The sequence below is a fragment of the Pelophylax lessonae genome (genome assembly GCF_965119305.1).
Source record: "Pelophylax lessonae genome assembly, chromosome: 5".
NCBI classification, from domain to species: domain Eukaryota; kingdom Metazoa; phylum Chordata; class Amphibia; order Anura; family Ranidae; genus Pelophylax; species Pelophylax lessonae.
Window position 1 is genome coordinate 22,836,329 of NC_138772.1, and position 25,565 is coordinate 22,861,893.

General features: G+C 46.3%; 1 protein-coding gene across 1 annotated transcript in view; it reads left to right on the plus strand.

Annotated features, from left to right (window-relative positions):
- LOC309556415 (fucolectin-like) overlaps positions 1-25,565 on the plus strand; it is a gene marked incomplete at both ends in the record, with an annotated part of 1,212,026 nt that overhangs the window by 161,085 nt on the left and 1,025,376 nt on the right. The window lies entirely within an intron of this gene.

Here is a 25,565-nt window from a genome sequence, read left to right on the forward strand (position 1 = left end):
AGTCTTGTTGGTCAGCAGTGAATTGGACAACAGCTACCCTACCTTCCTTATCTTGATAAATGGGCTGGGCCGTGGCTGCAAAATGTTTGTGTACCAAGATTAGTACCCCGGATTTGCCCTTCACCGCGGGGGATCCAAAAACGTGTCCCACCCAGAGTTTTTGCATACGGTGGAAATCCTTTGCTTCTAAATGTGATTCCTGCAGGACAGCAATGTCGGCTCCCAGGCGTTTAAGATGCCTGAGAACCGCCATTCTTTTGTTTGGAGACCTAAGCCCTTTCACGTTCCATGAAACTATCGTCATGGGGGATCGTAGTCAAGTGGCTGATCCGCGAGTCGAGTAGCAATAAAAAAAGGTACCTGGAAACACAGTGTGACGCACAGTTGGGAATAACAGAACCTCTGTGTATGTTGCATGTCAAACATATCAAAGAGTAACACTAATCTAAAATAGTCAAAGGGTGAAAGCCCAACAAGGGCCTGGGAAGTTAAGGGAAGTGTGAAAACCATAAGGAGTGCAAACTTCACTTTTTTCCTCATCAAGAAAGCAATCGGACAGACAGCGTTACCGGCTTGGAAGGGTTGTTGTCCATGACGAGATGTAATAAGCCAGCGATATCCGATATTTCAACGGTGGGGCATCAGCAGCCCGGAGGCTCAGCATAGACAACAAAACCTCAAGACGACTAGCCCCCTGCACCAGTAAAAAAAAAAAAACACATAGAGACCTATACATATAGGTTAAAGCATGCAATATCACATAGATTACTAGACAATAAGACATCTTAGCAATATTAAACATCATAGAACCTGAGGGAGACATCACGGCCGCAGCTGGAGTAAGAGCAGAGACACCAGGTGAAAAATCGCCTGAGACGAATAATGAAAAAAAGGCGAATTGGGTGTCAACTGCTGGACCTTAGCGGGAAACGTGTGCAGATGAGAGAGAGTCAAGACATAAATCAGCGATTCCAGGAGCGGGAAGAAGAGGGACCATTGGTGCGCTGTTTTTTGGCTGATCCTTTCCTGGGGCTCCGTTGTTCCCTGGCACCTTGGGGGCGCTGAAGTGGAGGAGTGGATGGAGGATCCAGTGTTATATTGAAGTGTCGTTGCATAAAGTGTGTAGCTTCCTCTGGGTGCGTGAACGACTTTTGCTCCCCCGATAGATCCGACAGGCGTAGCGTGGCAGGATATGCCAGGGTAAATTTTATGGCCTTTTGATACAGGGCCTGACATATCGGCTGAAAGGCTTTGCGGCGGCGGGAAACTTCCTGCGAATAGTCAGCGAAAATCAGCAGTTTTTGGCCATCAAGTTGTAGAGCTTTTGAATTGCGAAATGATTTAAGAATGTTCTGCCTGTCCACATAGTTCAGGTACCTCACTATGACGGGGCGCGGAGTACGTCTTTCGTTAGAAGGGGCACCCAGACGGTGGGCTCTTTCCACTGTACACGGGGACGTGATTCCCAGGGCCAGAGGCAAGCGAGTCATAGCAATGTCCATGAGAGACTCTGCCCCTTGGGACTCGGGAAGACCAATGATCCGGAGGTTATTTCTCCTAGATCTGTTCTCCAAATCATCTATCTTTTCCAGGAGATATTTCTGTGTTTGCTTGGCTTGGTGATCCAAAGCAAATGAGCCCTGCAGCTCATCCTCCATGTCGGAGACTCTATGCTCCAGATCAGAGATCCTTTGGGAGTGCTCTCCCATGTCCTTCCTGAGCTGTGCCATCCCTAGTGCTATGGCCTTATCCACCGCTTCGGTGATGGTGGGAGAGAGCAGGGATGCCACAGCCTGAGCCAGAGAGGCTATCTGTGCGTCTGGCAGCGGTGACTGACCTGGTGCTGCAGGTGCGGGCGGGAGAGATGCGTCCGCCATGTCCGCCTCCGTGCAGGCCTGAGGTGGAGCCGCGGCCTTGATTTGCGGAGCGGCGGATGATCCGCCGTGGTGCAGGAATCGATCCATTCCACTGCGTCTCCGGGCAGAGAGGAGGTGGATCGCCGGGTCAGAGTACTGCTGGCGACGGTGGAAAAGGCTTTGTAAGCGGTAATTCCCGGAGCCGCTGTCCCACGCTGCCTCTTACATGGGCGCCGGAACCGGAAGTATTTTTTTTTTTAAGGTAATTTTATTAGTCAGTGGTGGCCGGTGTGTTGAGGGCGCAGGGGCACCGTCCCCCATCCATGCGTCCGGCCCCCTAATCTGCATACAGGGGCGCCAGACGCATGGAGCTTAATGTTTTTTTTTTTAATCACCTGATTAGAGCCAGAGGCTCTAATAGGGTAATGCAAAGGGTGGAGCCAGGGGCGCAGAGCAGTGCACCCCGAGCCCACCCATTGTGTAACAATAGTGAATGAAAATTCGCTATTGTCACACCGATCCTCCTCCTGGCCAATCAGAGTACGTTGCCACCCAGTACTGGTCCTTGGCCTTTATGCGTTTTATACGGGGGTCCCCCTTAAAATACTGCAGCATATAGGCCCCCATTCCCACTAAACTGGAAGCAGTATAGTGGCCTGCTTCCAGCTCATCATTAAGGATAGTTTACAGACGGGTATGGTGCCAGCAGATTGGAAAAAGGCCAACGTAGTACCAATATTTAAAAAGGGGCTGAGGTATATCCCGGGTAACTATAGGCCGGACAGCCTAACATCTGTAGTCTGCAAGATTTTGGAGGGGATGTTAAGGGACCACATACAAGACTTTAGTAATGAAAACAGTATAATTAGTAGTAATCAGCATGGATTTATGAAAAATCGTTCTTGCCAAACCTATCTATTAACCTTCTATGATGAAGTGAGCTGCCACCTAGATAAAGGTAAGCCTGTGGATGGGGTGTATCTGGACTTTGCAAAGGCCTTTGACACCGTTCCCCACAAACGCTTACTGTACAAACTAAGGAAGGTAGGTATGGACCATAAGGTGAGTACCTGGATAGAGAACTGGCTCCAGGGGAGAGTCCAGAGGGTGGTGATTAATGGGGAGTACTCGGATTGGGCGGGTGTGGAAAGTGGGGTCCCCCAGGGTTCTGTCCTGGGACCAATCCTGTTTAATCTATTCATAAATGATCTAGAGGAGGGGATATCTAGTACAATCTCAGTATTTGCGGATGATACTAAACTAAGCATGCCAATATCTTCTATGCAGGATGTGGAAACCTTACAAGCGGACCTGAACAAAATAACGGGGTGGGAAACTGCATGGCAGATGAGGTTTAATGTTGATAAATGTAAAGTAATGCACTTGGGGGCCGGAAACCAGAAAGCAAGCTACTCACTAGGGGGGAACTTCTGGGGGAGTCTAGGATGGAAAAAGACTTGGGGGTACTGGTAGACAACAGGCTTGGCAGTGGCATGCAATGCCAAGCAGCTGCAAGCAAAGCCAACATAATACTGGGATGTATAAAAAAGGGGATTCACTCCAGAAATAAAGAGATTATTCTCCCGCTCTACAAGACTCTGGTCCGGCCACATCTGGAGTATGCTGTCCAGTTCTGGGCACCGGTCCTCAGGAAGGATGTGCGGGAATTGGAAAGAGTCCAGAGAAGGGCAACAAAAATAATTAGGGGAATGGAGGACATCAGCTATGAGGAAAGACTACAAGCACTGAACTTATTCTCTCTAGAGAAGAGACGTTTGAGGGGGGATATGATATCAATGTACAAATACTGTACTGGTGACCCTAGCATAAAGAACAAACTATTCAAAGTAAGGAAATACAACAAGACACGTGGCCACTCACTAAAACTAGAGGAAAGGCGGTTTAACCTTAAAATGCGTAAGGGGTTCTTCACTGTAAGAGCGGTAAGGATGTGGAATTCTCTACCTCAAGCAGTCGTATCAGCAGGGAGCATGGATAGTTTCAAAAAACTATTAGATGGGCACCTTGGAGACCACAACATACAGGGGTATACAATGTACGGTTAAAAGCAAACACACACACACATCATAGGTTGAACTGGATGGACTGATGTCTTTTTTCAACCTCACTAACTATGTAACTATCCAGGATACTGTCGTCCCCCCATTCACGGATAACACCAGTGATCCCAGAAAGGTTTAAAGCATGCTCTTCTTGCTCCTCCTCATCCCCCCCCCAGCACCATCCTCCTCCTCTGACTCCTCTTCAGACTCCTGCTGTTGATTTGTTTCAGATGGAGTAGCACCCCCTAGGAATTCATCCAACATTGCGACTTCCTGATCTTCCTGCTCCTGCTCCTCGACAGCTTGATCAATGACATGACGCAATGCTCCAGAAAGAAGGCGTAAGGTATGATGTCACTTATGGCGCCCCTGGCCGTGACTGACCAGTTTGGTGAGCTCATCGAATGGCTGCAGAAGTCTGCATATGTCCCGCATGAGCAGCCACTGGAGAGGTGAAAAATACCAAAGCTCCCCAGAACCTGTCCTGCCGCAGAGTTAGAACAGGTAGTCATTAACTGCATGTTTCTGCTGGAGCAGCCTATCGAGCCATTGCGTCGGGCAGTCACAAATAAGAAGCCTGAGGGGCAGGTTGTGTCGCCGCCGCAGCCGAGGAGGAGAGGGAGAATGATGGAGGAGGAGAAGAAGAGGCAGGCCTACTTGCAATCCATGGCTAAACAACTATATCTACACGGGTGCCACGGTTACATGCTTAACGGCCGTCAGAAGGTTCACCCAGTGGGCAGTAAAAGTGATATACCTTCCCTGCCCATGTTTGCTAGACCATGTGTCTGTGGTCAGATGTATCTTCTCCTTCTGCTTCTCCTGCCACTTAACATGGCCATACAGCTCTGGACTGCCCTTTTGCAAAAAGTATTTCCTGCCTGGGACCTTCCAGTGTGGTGTTCCAATGGCCACAAATTTATGAAAGGCCTCCGAGTCCACCAGTTGATATGGCAGTAGTTTGCGGGCTATCAGTTCCGACAATCCAGCAGTCAAACACTGGGCAAGAGGGTTGTCCGGCGTCATCATTTTTTTCCGCTCCAACATTTGGACCACAGAAGCCTGCGTTTTTCCAGAACAACGTGACGACGGCATCATGGAAGGTGGAGTGGAGGGCAAATGTGAGGAGAGAGGAGAATCAGAAGGAGAAGGGGCTGGATGGTGAGAGCCTGGAGTGTGGCTTTTTGGGTTCTGACGGTGTTGCTCTCACTGGGCTCGATGATGGGAGTTTAGGTGCCTTCTTAAGGCGGTTGTCCCTAGGTGAGTGTTGGGCTTACCGCGACTTATGCGTTGACTGCAAAGGCTGCAGATGGCAAGACTGTTGTCAGCAATGGACATATTTAAAAAAGCCCACACTGCGGAGCCATGTGCCGATGTCCTGGGAGCGCCAGATGTGACTGTACATGGTTGATGACTCGCTCCTGATACATTTGCAGTCTGCTTTCTACCTCTTGTGCAATGCAAGTTCTGCCTGCCTCTCCTCCCTATCTGCCGGTCCGTCTCTCCCTCTGAACTCCCTTCCTCTTCCTCTCTTGTGGACTCCCACGTGACGTCCATAGACTCATCATCATCCACGTCATCTTCCCCACCACTAACATTCGAGATCTCGGAATAGGCAGCAACAGCGGGGACCAACCTCCTCGGTCTGATCCAGGTACTGTCGTCAGACTGCTGAGTGGCGGCTGTTGCTACCTCCTCTTCCTGATCCGATGCCAACAATGGCTGCACATCGCAAACGTCTTGTGATGGACCGGAAAATAATTCCAGTGACTCAAGTGGAGGGTATGTGGTGGTGGTGTCTTTAGGGATGCACACAGCAGAGCGTGAAGAGGGTGCAGGTAGAGAGGATGAGGAGGGTGCAGAAGAGGAAGGCTGAGTCACCCACTCAACCAAGTCTGGTGCGTTTTTTGTCGTAATTGCATGCAGCTTTTGAAACTTCAGTTAGGCTCCAGCCTACTGCTTCTGCCCTAACCCTACCACCCCTGCGTACATCTCTGCCTCTTCCTCTGCCTGTCATGTTTCTTAATTACCCTGTGACAAAAGTCTCTAGAGAATCGCAGTATATCTGGAAAAAGGTAGATAACACCCCGCTTCAATCTGTGGTATTGGGGGGCCACAGGTTTATCACTCCAGTTCTACAATTAATTGGCCAGTAACTGTTGTCACTGTGTGTAGCACAGTTAACACAGCAAAAGAGGCCAAATTTTTGCAGGACTAAAATACAATCTTAGAAAATTATACTGTTAAATAACACCCCACTTCAATATGTGCTATTGGGGGGCCACTGGTTTATCACACCAGTTGTTGAAAAAAATGGCCAGTGAGTTTGGCACTGTGTGTATCAGACTTCACAGAGCAACAGAGGCAATGTTGTTGCAGGACACAAATACACTTGTAAACGTATACTAAGATAACACCCCACTCAAATATGTGCTATTGGGGGGCCACTGGTCTATCACACCAGTTCTACAAATAATTGGCCAGTAACTGTTGTCACTGTGTGTAGCACAGTCAACACAGCAAGAGAGACCAAATTTTTCTTCACACCAGTTCTACAAATAATTGGCCAGGGAGATTTCCACTGTGTGTAGTGTTGCTGCAGAAACTCTCAGTCTCACCACCACACCTGTCACAATGCTGCACAGTGCACAATAATACTACTAATCCACTATAATATACTTTCTACAAAGTATATTATACTGTGGATTAACCCCCTCCCCCCTCTTTAGTGCACTGCACAGCAATACCAAAAAATTTGCATCCCTTTAAATTACTTTTGTGGACATTGCCAGAGCGATTTGTGTGTGACTGCAGCCAATCTCTAACTGCCCCTAAAGCAACCACTGGGTACCTTCCCCTATAGTAAAGAGACTGTAATAGAGCCTATAATGACATTGGAGCACTTTAAATGACTTTTGTGGACATTGACAGAGCGATTTGTGTGTGACTGCAGCCAATCTCTAACTGCCCCTAAAGCAACCACTGGATACCTGCCCCTATAGTAAAGAGACTGTAATAGACCCTAAAACGACATTGGAGCACTTTAAATGACTTTTGTGGACATTGACAGAGCAATTTGTGTGTGACTGCAGCCGATCTCTAACTGCTCCTGAAGCAACCACTGGATACCTCTCCCTAAGCTCAAAAGATACTAGTAGACCTATACCAAAAAATACCAGCCCTGAAAAGGACTTTTGTGGATCTTCACAGCACTATATGTGTCTAGCCAACTCTCCCTGATGAGCACAGCAGACCTCTCCCTACACTTGCAGATATCGGAATGTGAAATGGCCACCAGATAGGCTCTATTTATAGGGTAGAAGGAATGTCCATGTGCTGGAATGTTTCAATTGGCTGTAACGTTCCACCTGACGGCTGTGTCACGGGCCAAAGTTCTTCCCACTGTAAAAAAATATGGCCGCCGCAAATGACGCCATGTGTTCGCAAATTTGGCTTGTAGCTAACAAGCAAAATTTGCTGCGAACCGACCGCCAGGCGGACTGCAAGGCCATCTCTAGTAGCAGTCACCAAAGGGGACAGTATTGTATTACTCTTAGATTCAGTATATAGCATATAAAAGCACTATTGTTATACTGATAACCTTTACATCCTCTGGCTAGTGAAAAGCCTTAAATTATCAAAATCCTGTCAAACACTTCAGACTCTTAGGCTAGGATTGGAAGATCTATAGCGGTCATAAAGCTTTAACAAGACCTACACAAACGTTTCTAAAATGAAATAATTAGCTTCAACTAAGTAAAATTATTATGTGAAAAATATAAAACCAAAATGTGGTATACAAAGCATTCCTAAATATGCATATATTTTACATAATATAATTACATAATTATTGCTAATATTTTCTCACACATGATTATAATGTATCTTTAAAACTTAGTTTAAATGAATCTAGTAGAATACACTCAACTATTGTTCATTGTTTCACACAGATAAGATTATAAGCATAAAAGTCATTAGTGCCTGGTATAGTGTCTGGCTAACTGACTCTTATCTGATGAGATGTAAAAAGGGCCTCATTATTTATGACCAAAGACATACAAAGAAAATCTTCTGTTGAAAATATAAGACCTTTTTGTAAGAGACATCTTGTAAAAGAACATGAACCTTCCATGATCTCATACAAGATGGTTGCTGTACTGTTCAGAATCTCTATATAGGACTGAATATACATGGCCTTTATAATTCCATTCTTCTTTTATTTACTTTCCTCAATAATCCTGACATATCCCCCCTTCTTCCCAGTATTCAGGTGAACAACCTTAGACATATCCGGGAATAGGGTCAGAAGATAAAGAAAAAAAATGTCTTGTCCTCTTTTTATAGGAGAGTAGTTCATATTGGGAATTGTTTATGACTTTGAAGTAAGGCGGTGCAATAAAAAAATCAGTTCCAAATGTAAGTTCATAGCGACTTTGCTAGTGTTAGCTATGTCACAAACTGTTCCCTATTAGTCTTTTGAATTTCGATCTCCTGGTAAAGAAACTCAAACTTTCCTTGAAATCTCCAACTTCATCTTGTAAAGTCTTGATGGAGACAGAAATTAACTGCTGCAATGGTATTGGCAACTACCATTCAAAGCGCAGTAAAACAATGATGGCAATCAGGAATCCGAGAAATCTCTTTGCACGTTGGTTGAACAATGAATGGTTTCAGCATGGTCTAGAGTGTCATACACCTAGACTGAGTTTTGCTTACATATGCAATGCACCATTCTCTTTCTCACATCTCCTTCAACTGAAAACAGGAGGTAGTGCGATTCCTCCTAATGGATATCCTCAGATGAAATGCGCAAAGATCTTTTGAAACAAATCTTCCTCTCCGTCAACAAGAATTTGGGGTTTCTTGCAACATGATTCCTGAAGAAGGACCCGATTCAATGAGGGGTTCCGTCCTGAGCTGGATTCCAAGGAGTAAGATTACCCATCCGATCACTGCATTTTTGGTAAACACCATCGTCTGTACCAATCAATGACCTGGCATGGAAGGTTAACCACTTTACCACCGGAGGATTTTGCTGTCTTACGTCTGGGTCACTTTTTGCGATTCGGCGCTGTGCGACTTTAACTGACAATTGCGCGGTCGTGCGACGCCGTACCCAAATGAAATTAACGTCCTTTTTTTCCCACAAACAGAGCTTTCTTTTGGTGGTATTTGATCACCTGTGCGATTTTTAATTTTTGCGCTATAACAAAAAAAGAGCGTAAATTTTTAAAAAATAACAATATTTTTCACATTTTTTTATATGAAATTCCCCCCCAAAGAAATGTAAAAATCAAAATTTTTGGCCAATTTGTTTTCTGCTACCTATGTTTGGTAAAAAAAATCGCAATAAGCATATTTTGATTGGTTTGCGCAAAAGTTATTGCGTTTACTAACTAAGGGAAAGGTTTATGTCATTTTTGGTGTTTTTTTTTTTAACGAGTAATGGCGGCGATCTGCGATTTTTTTTGCGGGACTGCGACATTGCGGCGGACAGATCGAACCCCTGACTGACATTTTTGACACTTTTGGGGGTACCAGAGACATTACTGCAGTAATCAGTGCTATAAATATACACTGTTACTGTAATAATGACACTTGTAGCTGGCCAGCTAGAACCTGTCCTAGGTTGCTAATATGACCTACATGTATATACAGCTAGACCTGTTAATAACCTCAATACAGTGCATATGTTTATATGTGAGAGATAGGGTTGAGCGGACACCTAGATGTCCGTGTTCGACGGGTTCGGCCGAACTTTAAAAAAAAGTCCGGATCCGTGTCCCGGACTTTTACCGAACTTTTCCCGGACACCGAACCCCATTGAAGTCAATGGGGACCCGAACTTTCAGGCACTAAAATGGCTCTAAAACACCAAAGGAAAGGGCTAGAGTGCTGCAAATGGCAGCAAAACGTAATTAAGAGCATGGCAAGTGCTCTGCAAACAAATGTGGATAGGGAAATAACCTAAAACAACAAGAAAAAAAACCCCAGAAAAATAAAACAATGTTCTTCATCTCTGAAGGACGAGGCCCATATGGAGTAGGAGGGAGGTTGAGGTGGTGGTGGATGTGGCGGTGTCATAGGCGTGCGCACAGGGTGTGCCGGATGTGCCTGGGCACAGCCTAATCACCTAGGGCACATAGCATTATCGCTCTGTTTGCCAGTGAGGAGATGGGAAAGATCTCCCTCGGACCTGCTCTGCTCTATTTCTCTTTGCCAGCAGGGAGAGTAATGTATCGGGGCCATGTACATGTAGGCAAACACATGCATGTGTATTTAAACTTTGGGGTGCACACCCTAATGCAATAGGCTGCGCACACCTATGGGCGGTGTAGGTGGAAGCGGCGGTGGAGGAGGACCAGGGCCGGATTAAGAGCATCATGGGCTTGGTGCTGAGGATTTTGAAGGTCCTTAAGGGCCGTGCCTTGGCATGCACCCAGAGGAGGAAGGGTGCAGCCATGCATGCCTAATTCAACATGGGATGCTGTCTCTGAAGCCCATAAACACATCCATGCATCGGCAACTGTCCCTCCTTGTCCGGCCTTCGCGCTGTGTGGGGAGGTTCTGAGGGTGCTGCCTGGGGAAGCGAGCATAGAAGCCAGACTTCTGTGTTTACAAGTGACAGAAGAGCGGTAACAGTGAATATGGCCAACCAGGGGCCTATATAAAGGTAGGGGCCTCTATCTGCAGCTCCAATAGCTCCTACGTTAATCTGGCCCTGAGGAGGAGGACGAGGTAGCCAACACTGCTTCTTTTCACAAATTTTAAATGAGGGTACACCCCAAAAGAGTGAGAAAGAGCAAAAATGGAACAATGGGTGGGTAAGGTCGGTATCCATTGCTATTCTGCATAAGGTACGGAAAAGTCCCGTGGGATCCATGCCTGGTTTATTTTAATGAACGTGAGCTTGTCCACATTGTCTCTGGACAGGCGGCTGCGCTTGTCTGTTATAACGCCCCCAGCCGTGCTAAATACCCGTTCAGATAATACACTGGCTGCAGGGCACGCCAGCACCTCCAAGGCGTAAAGGGCAAGCTCAGGCCATGTGCCCAATTTGGAGACCCAGAAGTTGAAGGGGGCAGACCCGTCATTCACTACATGCTCCACCATGTTGGTAAAATGCTGCCTCCTGCTAAGACGTTCCATCTGAGCTGCTGGTGCTGCTGTTTGTTGTGGCGTGCTGACAAAGCTTTTCCACATTTCGGCCATGCTAACCCTGCCTTCTGAGGTGCTGGCGGTGCCCTGGTTGCGTTGGCGACCTCCTCCTCCTCCTCCTCTGCCTTGTGCTTCCACTGTGGCCCCGCTGTCAGATGGGAATGCCAGCAGCATGGCGTCTACCAGCGTGCGCTTGTACTCGCGCATCTTGCGATCGCGCTCCAGTGAGTGAATTAAGGACGGTACGTTGTCCTTGTAACGGGGATCCAGCAGCGTGGCCACCCAGTAATCAGCACAAGTTAGAATGTGGGCAACTCGGCGGTCATTGTGGAGACACTGCAGCATGTAATCGCTCATGTGTGCCAGGCTGCCCAGAGGCAACGAAAGGCTGTCCTCTGTGGGATGTGTATCGTCCGTGTCCTCTGTATCCCCCCAGCCACGCACCAGTGATGGCCATGAGCTGGCCTGGGTGCCACCCTGCTTTGAACATGGTTCCATCTCCTCCTCCTCATCCTCCTCATCCTCCAGAACTGTGCCCCTGCTGGACAATTGTGTCCCTGGCGTTTGTGTGTGCAGGAACCCACCCTCGGAGCCCCTTGCGAATGACTGCCCTGAAAGCCTTGGAAATGTTACCTCTTCATCCTCCTCCTCCTCCTCATCCTGTGCCACATCCTCTTCCATCATCGCCCGAATTGTTTTTTCAAGGAGGCATAGAAGTGGGATAGTTAAGCTGAGAACGGCGTCATCGCCACTGGCCATGTTGGTGGAGTACTCAAAACAGCGCAACAAGGCACACAGGTCTCGCATGGAGGCCCAGTTATTGGTGGTGAAGTGGTGCTGTTCCGCAGAGCGACTCACGCGTGCGTGCTGCAGCTGAAACTCCACTATGGCCTGCTGCTGCTCGCACAGTCTTTCCAGCATGTGCAAGGTGGAGTTCCACCTTGTGGGCACGTCACATATGAGGCGGTGAGCGGGAAGGCCGAAGTTACGCTGCAGCGCTGCCAGGCGAGCAGCAGCAGGGTGAGAACGCCGAAAGTGCGCACAAACGGCCCGCACTTTCTGCAGCAGCTCTGACATATCGGGGTAGTTTTTAAGGAACCTCTGCACCACCAAATTCAGCACATGCGCCAGGCAAGGGATGTGCGTCAAACCGGCTAGGCCCAGAGCTGCTATGAGATTTCGCCCGTTATCGCACACCCCCAGGCCGGGCTTGAGGCTCGCTGGCAGCAACCACTCATTTGTCTGCTGTTCCATGCTCCTCCACAACTCCTGCGCGGTGTGTGGTTTGTCCCCCAAACAGGCAAGTTGTAAAACTGCCTGCTGTCGTTTACCCCTGGCCGTGCTGAAGTTGGTGGTGAAGGTGTTACGCTGTCCGGATGAGGAGGCAGTAGAGGATGAGGAAGCGGAGTAGGAGGAGTTAGGAACAGGAGGCAAACTGAAGCGCCCTGCAATCCTCAGTGGTGGAAGGACATGCGCCAAATTGCTATCCGCCTCAGGCCCATCCGCCACTGCATTTACCCAGTGTGCCGTTAGGGAGATATAACGCCCCTGACCGTGCTTACTGGTCCACGTATCGGTAGTTAGGTGGACCTTGGCACAGATGGCGTTGCGCAGTGCACACCTGATTTTTTCCCCCACTTGGTTGTGCAGGGAAGGGATGGCTTGCCTGGAAAAGTAGTGGCGGCTGGGCACGACGTACTGTGGGACAGCCACCGACATAAGGTTTTTAAAACTGTGCGTCTCCACCAGACGGAATGACAGCATTTCAAAGGCCAATAATTTTGAAATGCTGGCATTCAGGGCCAGGGATCGCGGGTGGGTAGGGGGGTACTTCCTCTTCCTCTCAAGTGTTTGGGAGATGGAAAGCTGAACGCTTCCACGGGACATTGTGGAGATGGTTGTTGGTGACCCAGGTGGTGGTGTTGCTGACAGATCGTCTGTTTGCGGGGTGGCAGGTGCCGGTATCACTACAGATGTGGCTGGAGCGGCCGAGACTGCAGCAGAAGAGGAAGCAGGATGAGCCAGAGACGTTTCTTGGTTTTGAAGGTGTGTACTCCACTGCAGCTCGTGCTTTGCACTTAGATGCCTGATTATGCAGGTTGTGCTCAGGTTGAGAAGGTTTATGCCTCGATTCAGGCTCTGATTGCACAGGGTGCAAACCACTCGTGTCCTGCCATCAGCACATTTTCTAAAGAACTTCCATGCTAGAGAACTCTTTTGAGCTGACTTTGGTGCGCTCGTTCCCTTGCTGCATTGGGCAGTAGCAGGCGTAGTGTCTAGGGCACGGCCGCTCCGCTTCTGCACCCTGCTCCCTCTTCTGCTGTGCTGGTGGCTCTGTGCGACCACCGCCTCTTCCTCCAAACTACTCAGGTCACCTGCATGATGTTCATTCCATGTGGGGTCGAGGACCTCATCGTCCTCCACATCATCTTCCACCCAGTCTTCACCCCTGCCCTCCTTGTCGGTCTCCACAATGCTGAACGCCGCAGCAGTTGGCACCTGCGTTTTGTCATCATCGGAGACGTGCTGCGATGGTCCTTGCATGTACTCATCTTGATAAATAAGTGGTTGGGCATCGCTGCACTCAATCTCTTCCACTTCTGGAGCAGGGCTAGGTGGATGGCCCTGGGAAACCCTGCTGACAGAGTCCTCAAAAAGAAGAAGAGACTGCTGTATGGCTTGGGGCTCAGACTGCTTGCCTGATTTGCAAGGGGGTGAGGTGAAAGACGGTTGGACATCGGCTGCAGGTGCCAACTCTGACCTTTCTGCAGTAGACTGGGTGGGAGACAATGTGAAGGAACTGGAGGCACTGTCAGCAGCAAACCAATCTACTATCGCCTCTCTGTGTTCTGGCCTCATCACTTCTAGAGGCGTATGATGCCCTACCAAATACAGGTTCTGTCGCCTACTCACACTTGAGGAAGGTGTTTCACTTGTGCGTGTAGCTGGCACAGATCGACCACGTCCTCTCCTTGCAACAGGAGCTCTACCAGCAGCACCACGACCCAGGCCACGGCCCTTATTTGACGGTCTCCTCATATTTCTGTAATTTAAGATCATGCCCTAGAAAGGTGTTTATTGAATAGCGGAACAAAACAACAACAGTATCGCACGGGTGTATCTCACAGTCAAATATGCAAACTATGCCGCAATTTAATGTTTTTTACACCAAAAGGGTGTATATTGAATAGCGGAATAGGATAAAAAACTGCGTATCTCACACGTACAGACACAGACTAGGCCCCGATTACAATTTTTTGTACCCTAAAGGCAGGATGAGGAAGAGGAGTAGGAGGAGTTGGGAACAGGAGGCAGACTGAAGCGCCCTGCAATCCTTGGCGGGGGAAGGAGATGCGCCAAACAAATTTAAAAGGTGTATCTCACACGTACCGATACAGACTATGCCGTAATTTAATTTTTTACACTCCAAAAGGGTGTCTATTGAATAGCGGAATAGGAAAAATTTTATAATACGGTGTATCTCACACGTACAAACACAGACTAGGCCCCGACGATTACAATTTTTGGAACCCTAAAGGCAGGATGAGGAAGAGGAGTAGGAGGAGCAGGCAGGAGGCAGACTGAAGCACCCTCAAAACCTCGGCAGTATGAGATGCGCCTCAAAACTTGGAAAGGTGGATCTCACACGTACCGACACAGACTATCCCGCAATTTGATTGATCCCCAAAAGTTTTTATTGAATAGCGGAATAGGAAATATGATCAAAAAAAGTGTATGTATCTCACACGTACACAACCACACTAGGCCCCAATTACTATTGTTTGTACCCCTAAAAGGATGGATGAGGAGTAGGAGGAGTATGGAACAGGCAGCACCCTCAAATCTTCTGAAGTATGAGATGAACCCCAAAAACTTGGAAAGGTGGATCTCACACGTACCGACACAGACTATCCCGCAATTTAATTGATCCCCAAAGGTTTTTATTGAATAGCGGAATAGGAAATATGATCAAAAAAAGTGTATGCATCTCACACGTACACAACCACACTAGGCCCCAATTACTATTGTTTGTACCCCTAAAAGGATGGATGAGGAGTAGGAGGAGTATGGAAAAGGCAGTACCCTCAAATCTTCAGAAGTATGAGATGAACCCCAAAAACTTGGAAAGGTGGATCTCACACGTACCGACACAGACTATCCCTATCCCGCAATTTAATTGATCCCCAAAGGTTTTTATTGAATAGCGGAATAGGAAATATGATCAAAAAAAGTGTATGTATCTCACACGTACACAACCACACTAGGCCCCAATTACTATTGTTTGTACCCCTAAAAGGATGGATGAGGAGTAGGAGGAGTATGGAACAGGCAGCACCCTCAAATCTTCAGAAGTATGAGATGAACCCCAAAAACTTGGAAAGGTGGATCTCACATGTACCGACACAGACTATCCCGCAATTTAATTGATCCCCAAAGGTTTTTATTGAATAGCGGAATAGGAAATATGATCAAAAAAAGTGTATGTATCTCACACGTACACAACCACACTAGGCCCCAATTACTATTGTTTGTACCCCTAAAAGGATGGATGAGGAGTAGGAGGAGTATGGAACAGGCAGCACCCTCAAATCTTCAGAAGTATGAGATGAACCCCAAAAACTTGGAAAGGTGGATCTCACACGTACCGACACAGACTATCCCGCAATTTAATTGATCCCCAAAGGTTTTTATTGAATAGCGGAATAGGAAATATGATCAAAAGAAGTGTATGTATCTCACACGTACACAACCACACTAGGCCCCAATTACTATTGTTTGTACCCCTAAAAGGATGGATGAGGAGTAGGAGGAGTATGGAACAGGCAGCACCCTCAAATCTTCAGAAGTATGAGATGAACCCCAAAAACTTGGAAAGGTGGATCTCACACGTACCAACACAGACTATCGCGCAATTTAATTGATCCCCAAAGGTTTTTATTGAATAGCGGAATAGGAAATATGATCAAAAAAAGTGTATGTATCTCACACGTACACAACCACACTAGGCCCCAATTACTATTGTTTGTACCCCTAAAGGCAGGATGACGAGTAGGAGGAGTATGGAACAGGCAGCACCCTCAAATCTTCAGAAGTATGAGATGAACCCCAAAAACTTGGAAAGGTGGATCTCACACGTACCGACACAGACTATCCCGCAATTTAATTGATCCCCAAAGGTTTTTACTGAATAGCGGAATAGGAAATATGATCAAAAAAAGTGTATGTATCTCACACGTACACAACCACACTAGGCCCCAATTACTATTGTTTGTACCCCTAAAAGGATGGATGAGGAGTAGGAGGAGTATGGAACAGGCAGCACCCTCAAATCTTCAGAAGTATGAGATGAACCCCAAAAACTTGGAAAGGTGGATCTCTCCCACACGTACCAATACAGATTATCCCCCAATTTAACTGATCCCCAAAGGTTTTTGATTAAATAGCGGAACAGAAAATATGATCAAAAAAAGTGTATGTATATCACACGTACATAACCACACTAGGCCCCAATTACTATTGTTTGTACCCCTAAAAGGCTGGATGAGGAGTAGGGGGGAGTATGGAACAGGCAGCACCCTCAAATCTTCAGAAGTATGAGATGAACCCCAAACACTTGGAAAGGTAGATCTCTCCCACACGTACCAACACAGACTATCCCCCAATTTAACTGATCCCCAAAGGTTTTTGATTAAATAGCGGAATAGAAAATATGATCCAAAAAAGTGTATGTATCTCACACGTACACAACCACACTAGGCCCCAATTACTATTGTTTGTACCCCTAAAGGCAGGATGAGGAGTAGGAGGAGTATGGAACAGGCAGCACCCTCAAATCTTCAGAAGTATGAGATGAACCCCAACAACTTGGAAAGGTGGATCTCACACGTACCGACACAGACTATCGCGCAATTTAATTGATACCCAAAGGTTTTTATTGAATAGCGGAATAGGAAATATGATCAAAAAAAGTGTATGTATCTCACACGTACACAACCACACTAGGCCCCAATTACTATTGTTTGTACCCCTAAAGGCAGGATGACGAGTAGGAGGAGTATGGAACAGGCAGCACCCTCAAATCTTCAGAAGTATGAGATGAACCCCAAAAACTTGGAAAGGTGGATCTCACACGTACCGACACAGACTATCCCGCAATTTAATTGATCCCCAAAGGTTTTTACTGAATAGCGGAATAGGAAATATGATCAAAAAAAGTGTATGTATCTCACACGTACACAACCACACTAGGCCCCAATTACTATTGTTTGTACCCCTAAAAGGATGGATGAGGAGTAGGAGGAGTATGGAACAGGCAGCACCCTCAAATCTTCAGAAGTATGAGATGAACCCCAAAAACTTGGAAAGGTGGATCTCTCCCACACGTACCAATACAGATTATCCCCCAATTTAACTGATCCCCAAAGGTTTTTGATTAAATAGCGGAACAGAAAATATGATCAAAAAAAGTGTATGTATATCACACGTACATAACCACACTAGGCCCCAATTACTATTGTTTGTACCCCTAAAAGGCTGGATGAGGAGTAGGGGGGAGTATGGAACAGGCAGCACCCTCAAATCTTCAGAAGTATGAGATGAACCCCAAACACTTGGAAAGGTAGATCTCTCCCACACGTACCAACACAGACTATCCCCCAATTTAACTGATCCCCAAAGGTTTTTGATTAAATAGCGGAATAGAAAATATGATCCAAAAAAGTGTATGTATCTCACACGTACACAACCACACTAGGCCCCAATTACTATTGTTTGTACCCCTAAAGGCAGGATGAGGAGTAGGAGGAGTATGGAACAGGCAGCACCCTCAAATCTTCAGAAGTATGAGATGAACCCCAAAAACTTGGAAAGGTGGATCTCTCCCACACGTACCAACACAGACTATCCCCCAATTTAACTGATCCCCAAAGGTTTTTGATTAAATAGCGGAATAGAAAATATGATCCAAAAAAGTGTATGTATCTCACACGTACACAACCACACTAGGCCCCAATTACTATTGTTTGTACCCCTAAAAGGCTGGATGAGGAGTAGGGGGGAGTATGGAACAGGCAGCACCCTCAAATCTTCAGAAGTATGAGATGAACCCCAAAAACTTGGAAAGGTGGATCTCTCCCACACGTACCAACACAGACTATCCCCCAATTTAACTGATCCCCAAAGGTTTTTGATTAAATAGCGGAATAGAAAATATGATCAAAAAAAGTGTATGTATATCACACGTATACAACCACACTAGGCCCCAATTACTATTGTTTGTACCCCTAAAAGGCTGGATGAGGAGTAGGGGGGAGTATGGAACAGGCAGCACCCTCAAATCTTCAGAAGTATGAGATGAACCCCAAAAACTTGGAAAGGTGGATCTCACACGTACCAACACAGACTATCCCGCAATTTAATTGATCCCCAAAGGTTTTTACTGAATAGCGGAATAGAAAATATGATCAAAAAAAGTGTATGCATATCACACGTACACAACCAAACTAGGCCCCAATTACTATTGTTTGTACCCCTAAAAGGATGGATGAGGAGTAGGGGGAGTATGGAACAGGCAGCACCCTCAAATCTTCAGAAGTATGAGATGAACCCCAAACACTTGGAAAGGTGGATCTCACACGTACCAACACAGACTATCCCCCAATTTAACTGATCCCCAAAGGTTTTTGATTAAATAGCGGAATAGAAAATATGATCCAAAAAAGTGTATGTATATCACACGTACACAACCACACTAGGCCCCAATTACTATTGTTTGTACCCCTAAAAGGATGGATGAGGAGTAGGGGGAGTATGGAACAGGCAGCACCCTCAAATCTTCAGAAGTATGAGATGAACCCCAAACACTTGGAAAGGTGGATCTCACGCGTACCAACACAGACTATCCCCCAATTTAACTGATCCCCAAAGGTTTTTGATTAAATAGCGGAATAGAAAATTTGATCCAAAAAAGTGTATGTATCTCACACGTACACAACCACACTAGGCCCCAATTACTATTGTTTGTACCCCTAAAAGGATGGATGAGGAGTAGGGGGAGTATGGAACAGGCAGCACCCTCAAATCTTCAGAAGTATGAGATGAACCCCAAACACTTGGAAAGGTGGATCTCACACGTACCAACACAGACTATCCCCCAATTTAACTGATCCCCAAAGGTTTTTGATTAAATAGCGGAATAGAAAATTTGATCCAAAAAAGTGTATGTATCTCACACGTACACAACCACACTAGGCCCCAATTACTATTGTTTGTACCCCTAAAAGGCTGGATGAGGAGTAGGGAGGAGTATGGAACAGTCAGCACCCTCAAATCTTCAGAAGTATGAGATGAACCCCAAAAACTTGGAAAGGTGGATCTCTCCCACACGTACCAACACAGACTATCCCCCAATTTAACTGATCCCCAAAGGTTTTTGATTAAATAGCGGAATAGAAAATTTGATCCAAAAAAGTGTATGTATCTCACACGTACACAACCACACTAGGCCCCAATTACTATTGTTTGTACCCCTAAAAGGATGGATGAGGAGTAGGGGGAGTATGGAACAGGCAGCACCCTCAAATCTTCAGAAGTATGAGATGAACCCCAAACACTTGGAAAGGTGGATCTCACACGTACCAACACAGACTATCCCCCAATTTAACTGATCCCCAAAGGTTTTTGATTAAATAGCGGAATAGAAAATTTGATCCAAAAAAGTGTATGTATCTCACACGTACACAACCACACTAGGCCCCAATTACTATTGTTTGTACCCCTAAAAGGCTGGATGAGGAGTAGGGGGGAGTATGGAACAGTCAGCACCCTCAAATCTTCAGAAGTATGAGATGAACCCCAAAAACTTGGAAAGGTGGATCTCTCCCACACGTACCAACACAGACTATCCCCCAATTTAACTGATCCCCAAAGGTTTTTGATTAAATAGCGAAATAGAAAATATGATCCAAAAAAGTGTATGTATATCACACGTACACAACCACACTAGGCCCCAATTACTATTGTTTGTACCCCTAAAAGGATGGATGAGGAGTAGGAGTATGGAACAGGCAGCACCCTCAAATCTTCAGAAGTATGAGATTGTGCTCACTGTACCCCACAAAGATTGTGTTCACTGCACCCCAAAAGGATTTTGTTCACTGCACCCCAAAAATATTGTGTTCACTGCACCCCACAAAGATTGTGTTCACTGCACCCCACAAAGATTGTGTTCACTGCACCCCAAAATGATTTTTTTCACTGCACCCCACAAAGATTGTGTTCACTGCACCCCACAAAGATTGTGTTCACTGCACCCCAAAATTATTTTGTTCACTGCACCCCACAAAGATTGTGTTCACTGCACCCCACAAAGATTGTGTTCACTGCACCCCAAAATTATTTTGTTCACTGCACCCCACAAAGATTGTGTTCACTGCACCCCACAAAGATTGTGTTCACTGCACCCCAAAATTATTTTGTTCACTGCACCCCACAAAGATTGTGTTCACTGTACCCCACAAAGATTGTGTTCACTGCACCCCAAAACGATTGTGTTCACTGCACCCCACAAAGATTGTGTTCACTGCACCCCAAAAGGATTTTTTTCACTGCACCCCGCAAAGATTGTGTTCACTGCACCCCAAAAGGATTTTGTTCACTGTACCCCAAAAAGATTGTGTTCACTGCACCCCAAAAGGATTTCGTTCACTGCACCCCAAAAAGATTGTGTTCACTGCACCCCACAAAGATTGTGTTCACTGCACCCCAAAAGGATTTCGTTCACTGCACCCCAAAATGATTGTGTTCACTGCACCAAGATTGTGTTCACTGCACCCCAAAAAGATTGTGTTCACTGCACCCCAAAAAGATTGTGTTCACTGCAGCCCACACACAGCAAAATGGATGTGGATCACTGACACCTGCCTATCTCCTATCCCACACCACACAGCAATATCGATTGTAGTTTGTAGAACACACTTTCCCTAAAAATCAGCAAACTCTATCCCTAACAGGATTGATAAGAGATCGTAGATCGGGACTGAGTGCAGAGTGCAGACCCCACCCCACACAGCAATATCGATTGTAGTTTTTAGAACACACTTTCCCTAAAATTCAGCAGACTCTATCCCTAACAGGATTGATAAGAGATCGTAGATCAGGACTAAGTGCAGACCCCACCCCACACAGCAATATCGATTGTAGTTTGTAGAACACAATTTCCCTAAAAATCAGCAGCAGCCTCTCCCTAAAATGCCTACAACTCGCCCTGCCTAAAACACTCCGACCTGTCCCTCAATTCTATCCGGACATAAATGTTTTTTTCCTGCCTGTCTGTCCCTAATCAGCAGCCAGCACGTTGATGTGTGCTCTCTCCCTGATCTAAGCAGCAGAATGACGCCGCTGCGGCGCTGCCTCGAACTTATAAAGACTTGGTCACATGCTTCAGACGGCCAATCACAGCTACTGATACATTTGTAGGCATGGCTGGGATGGCTTAAGGCACACCAGTTAAACGCTTGTTGATTGGCTGTTGAAAGCCCGCCATGAAAAGCGCGCCAAAGCATGCAAAACCCGGAAATAAAACGACCGAACACGGATTTTTACCCGAATATACAGTAAAAAGTCAGTGTCCGTGTTCGGGTAAAAAAAATCCAATTATTCGGTACGAACACGAATAATACAGTCCGTGTTCGCTCAACACTAAAAGTGATGTATTATGTTATACCAGTTAATGGTCATTGCTGTTTTTTGGATTGTACTGCTTTACAGGTATCTGGGCCCTGGTCTTGCCCCAGGCTTCTATGATCGGCGTATCCAACCGCCACGTAATGTCGGCCCTGATCTTGTGTTTACTGTCCATACTGGACGTCGATCGTAGAGATCCCGGTAACGCTGTCCGTCCGCATGTCTCTTTACATGAGGAAAAAAGAGAAGTCTCAGTACTCTATGTTTTACACCCTATGCCTCTCTCCCTTGGCCCCTGTTGGGTCGTTTCCTTCCCCATTCTCACCCGACTATACGCTAGATTCAGTACAATTACCGTTATGTTCTGCAGATTACTTGCTCTGTTTATCATGCAACCCCTGGCACCGTCTCACTCCTTTTGCTGCTCTGCACTGCTTCACGGCTCAATCCTATCCATATGATCCCCCATGACTGTAATCTCATGGAATATTAAGGGACAGGGCCCCATCTCTATAGACATTTCTATATACGCACATGCACTTTCCTTTAAACACTGGAGGTTCCCTTCTTACTTAGCCAAGGATCCCTGGGTAGCCACACTCATTCGAGACGTATGGGCCGATTTCGTTGCCAATAATGCCACCCCCTCCGTTTCCCCCGTCCTCCTCTGGGAAATCAGCAAGGCAGTTCTCAGGGGACGCATCATATTGTATGCGTCTGCATTTAAGAAACGCATTGCCACGGCCCATCTGGCGGCTAGTACCTCATTGAGGGATGCCCAGGCTGCTCTATATCGTACCAACTCACCCGCTCACAGGGATACCTGGCACAAGGCAAAAGAAACCTTTGACACATGGGCCGAGACCAGAGAGCGTTTATACAAATCTCACCAAGAGTGGAAGTATCACTCCTTTGGAAATAAGCCTTGGAAATTGTTGGCCTCTTTATGCCGTGGCCCTTTTGTGCCCACACACGTTACCTTACTTAGGGCTGCTGATGGCTGGGTCGTGGAGTCGCCATCGGATGTTAACAGAGTCTTCACAGACTTTTATACCTCCTTATATGGCCACGAACCCTGCAACGACATGGTGGCATCGCGCTGGCTGTCCTCTGTGGACCTTCCTATAGTATCCGCCGACCATTTGGCCACCCTTAATGCCCCCATCTCTTTGGTAGAAGTGCGGAAAACTGTTCAGGGTCTATCACCCGGGAAATCCCCTGGGCCTGATGGCTACACCCCGGAGTTTTAAAAATTGGCATTAGACCAGATCGCCCCTACACTGTTGTCAATCTTTCAACATATCATGTCAGGACACCAATATTTACCCACCGGCTATCAGGCACATATTAAGCTGATCTATAAAAAGGGTAAGGACCCCAAAGACCCCGGATCATATAGACCCATTTCATTACTGAACGTAGACTCGAAACCGCTCTCCAAAATTATAGCAGATAGATTGGCAGCCTTATTACCCACACTTATACACCCGGCCCAGTCAGGCTTCACTAAAGGTCGCTCGGCCACATCCAACATTAGAAAAGTGCTCACGGCACTTGAAGTCACGAAAGGGAATCCTGATAACCAGGCAGCTATCATCACCCTCGATGCCGAAAAGGCCTTTGACAATGTCAATATACAATGGTTGGACAAGGTCTTAGCCCACTTTGGTTTCTCTGGCCCCTTTCTCCACCTGATGTATGCCTCCCCCGAGGCTCAGGTGGTGGTGGCAAGACACATCTCACAGCCGTTCAAATTATACAAGGGCACCAGACAGGGATGCCCGCTATCGCCCCTGCTGTTCAACCTAGCCCTGGAACCATTGTCGAGATACTTGCTGGGACACCCTGAGTTCCGGGGCATCGCGGTGGGACATGAGGAACTGCACACAGCAATGTTCGCAGATGATGTACTGATATTTACGGCGGACCCTGAACACGACCTGCCCATCATACAGCAAATTTTGGTGGAATACAGATTGGATGGAAGGTATGGAAGGTATGTAGAAGAGAATAAAGGGCTAGCCGACTGCCTTAATGAATACTTCTGTTCAGTTTTTACAGAAGAAAAAGAAGAAGGACCTCCACTTGAAAGGATGACTAATGAATCGTTTGATGCATGTGTCTTCACAGAGGAAGACGTTCTAAGATTGCTGTCTAAAGTGAAGACAAATAAGTCACAGGGTCCTGATGAGATACACCCAAAATTATTAAAAGAGCTTAGTGGTGAGCTGGCAAAACCATTAACAGATTTATTTAACCAATCATTAGTAACAGGAATTGTCCCGGAAGATTGGAAATTGGCAAATGTCGTGCCCATTCACAAAAAAGGTAGTAGGGAGGAATCGAGCAACTATAGACCAGTGAGTCTGACATCAATAGTAGGCAAATTAATGGAAACCCTATTAAAGGATAGAATTGTGGAACATCTTAAATCCCATGGATTGCAAGATGAAAAACAACATGGGTTTACTTCAGGGAGATCATGTCAAACAAATCTTATAGATTTTTTTGACTGGGTGACTAAAATAATAGACGGTGGAGGTGCAGGAGACATTGCATATCTAGATTTTAGTAAGGCTTTTGACACTGTCCCACATAGAAGACTTATCAATAAACTACAGTCATTGAGCATGGACTCCCATATTGTTGAGTGGATTAGGCAGTGGCTGAGTGACAGACAACAGAGGGTTGTAGTCAATGGAGAACATTCAGAACAAGGTCATGTTACCAGTGGGGTACCTCAGGGATCTGTACTGGGACCAATTTTGTTTAATATCTTCATAAGTGATATTGCAAAAGGCCTCGATGGTAAGGTTTGTCTTTTTGCTGATGACACAAAGATATGTAACAGGGTTGATGTTCCTGGAGGGAAATGTCAAATGGAAAAGGATTTAGGAAAACTAGAAGAATGGTCAGAACTCTGGCAACTGAAATTTACTTTCAATAATTTTTATTCAAGAATAACAAATGTACAGGACATTCAAGTACAATAATATTGTAAAGAAGGCAACACAACTTCGGGAGCTTAACAGTACCAATAGTATAAGGTATAACATGAGTAGAGGACATCCAGGGCATTTGCCAGTAGTCCATAGAAGAGTACCTTTCTGACAACACCAAAGAGTCAATGTGCAATGAGGAAACAAATGTAGCACATGTAAAACAAACAAACCAATGAGATTTCATGGTTGTCAAGCCTGTCATCAAGTATCCTGACCCAAGAGAGGTCTATGTGAGCATGGTGAAATAAGAAAATTAGATCAGTAAATAGAGGAATACTCCCGGTACATGTCCGTACCAAATCGGGTTTCAAACTCCCATATAAGGCATAACGTAATGACAACTAGTTGCCTCACAACAACATAGAGAAAGGGCCCTATGGCCCAGAGAAGATTGGAATGACAGAAGATCAGGAGAAGGGAAGGAGGAAAAGGAGAAAAGAAGAGAGAATAGGACAGAAGTAAGGGTTTACAGCCAGTCCCCAGATAACATCAGTAATACAATCTAATTCATAGTCACTCCTGGAACCAGTGAGATACCTACGTAGGATGCCCAGGGCTCCCAAATCATCTCAAATTTGGGTACCGTGGTGGTCAGCACGCTGACCATTTTCTCTTGGGTCATAATCCATGTGATTTTATTCCTTATTTTCCTGATGGAGACCCTGGGCAATTTCCAGGATCCCGCTATAGCGAGTTTGGCTCCCAACAGTATGTAGCGAACCAGTGTGTAGGTGTATTTCGGAATGCCCGGGGGTTTTGAATGCAGTAGGGCGATAGGGGCAGTGTTGGGAATCCTATGTCCA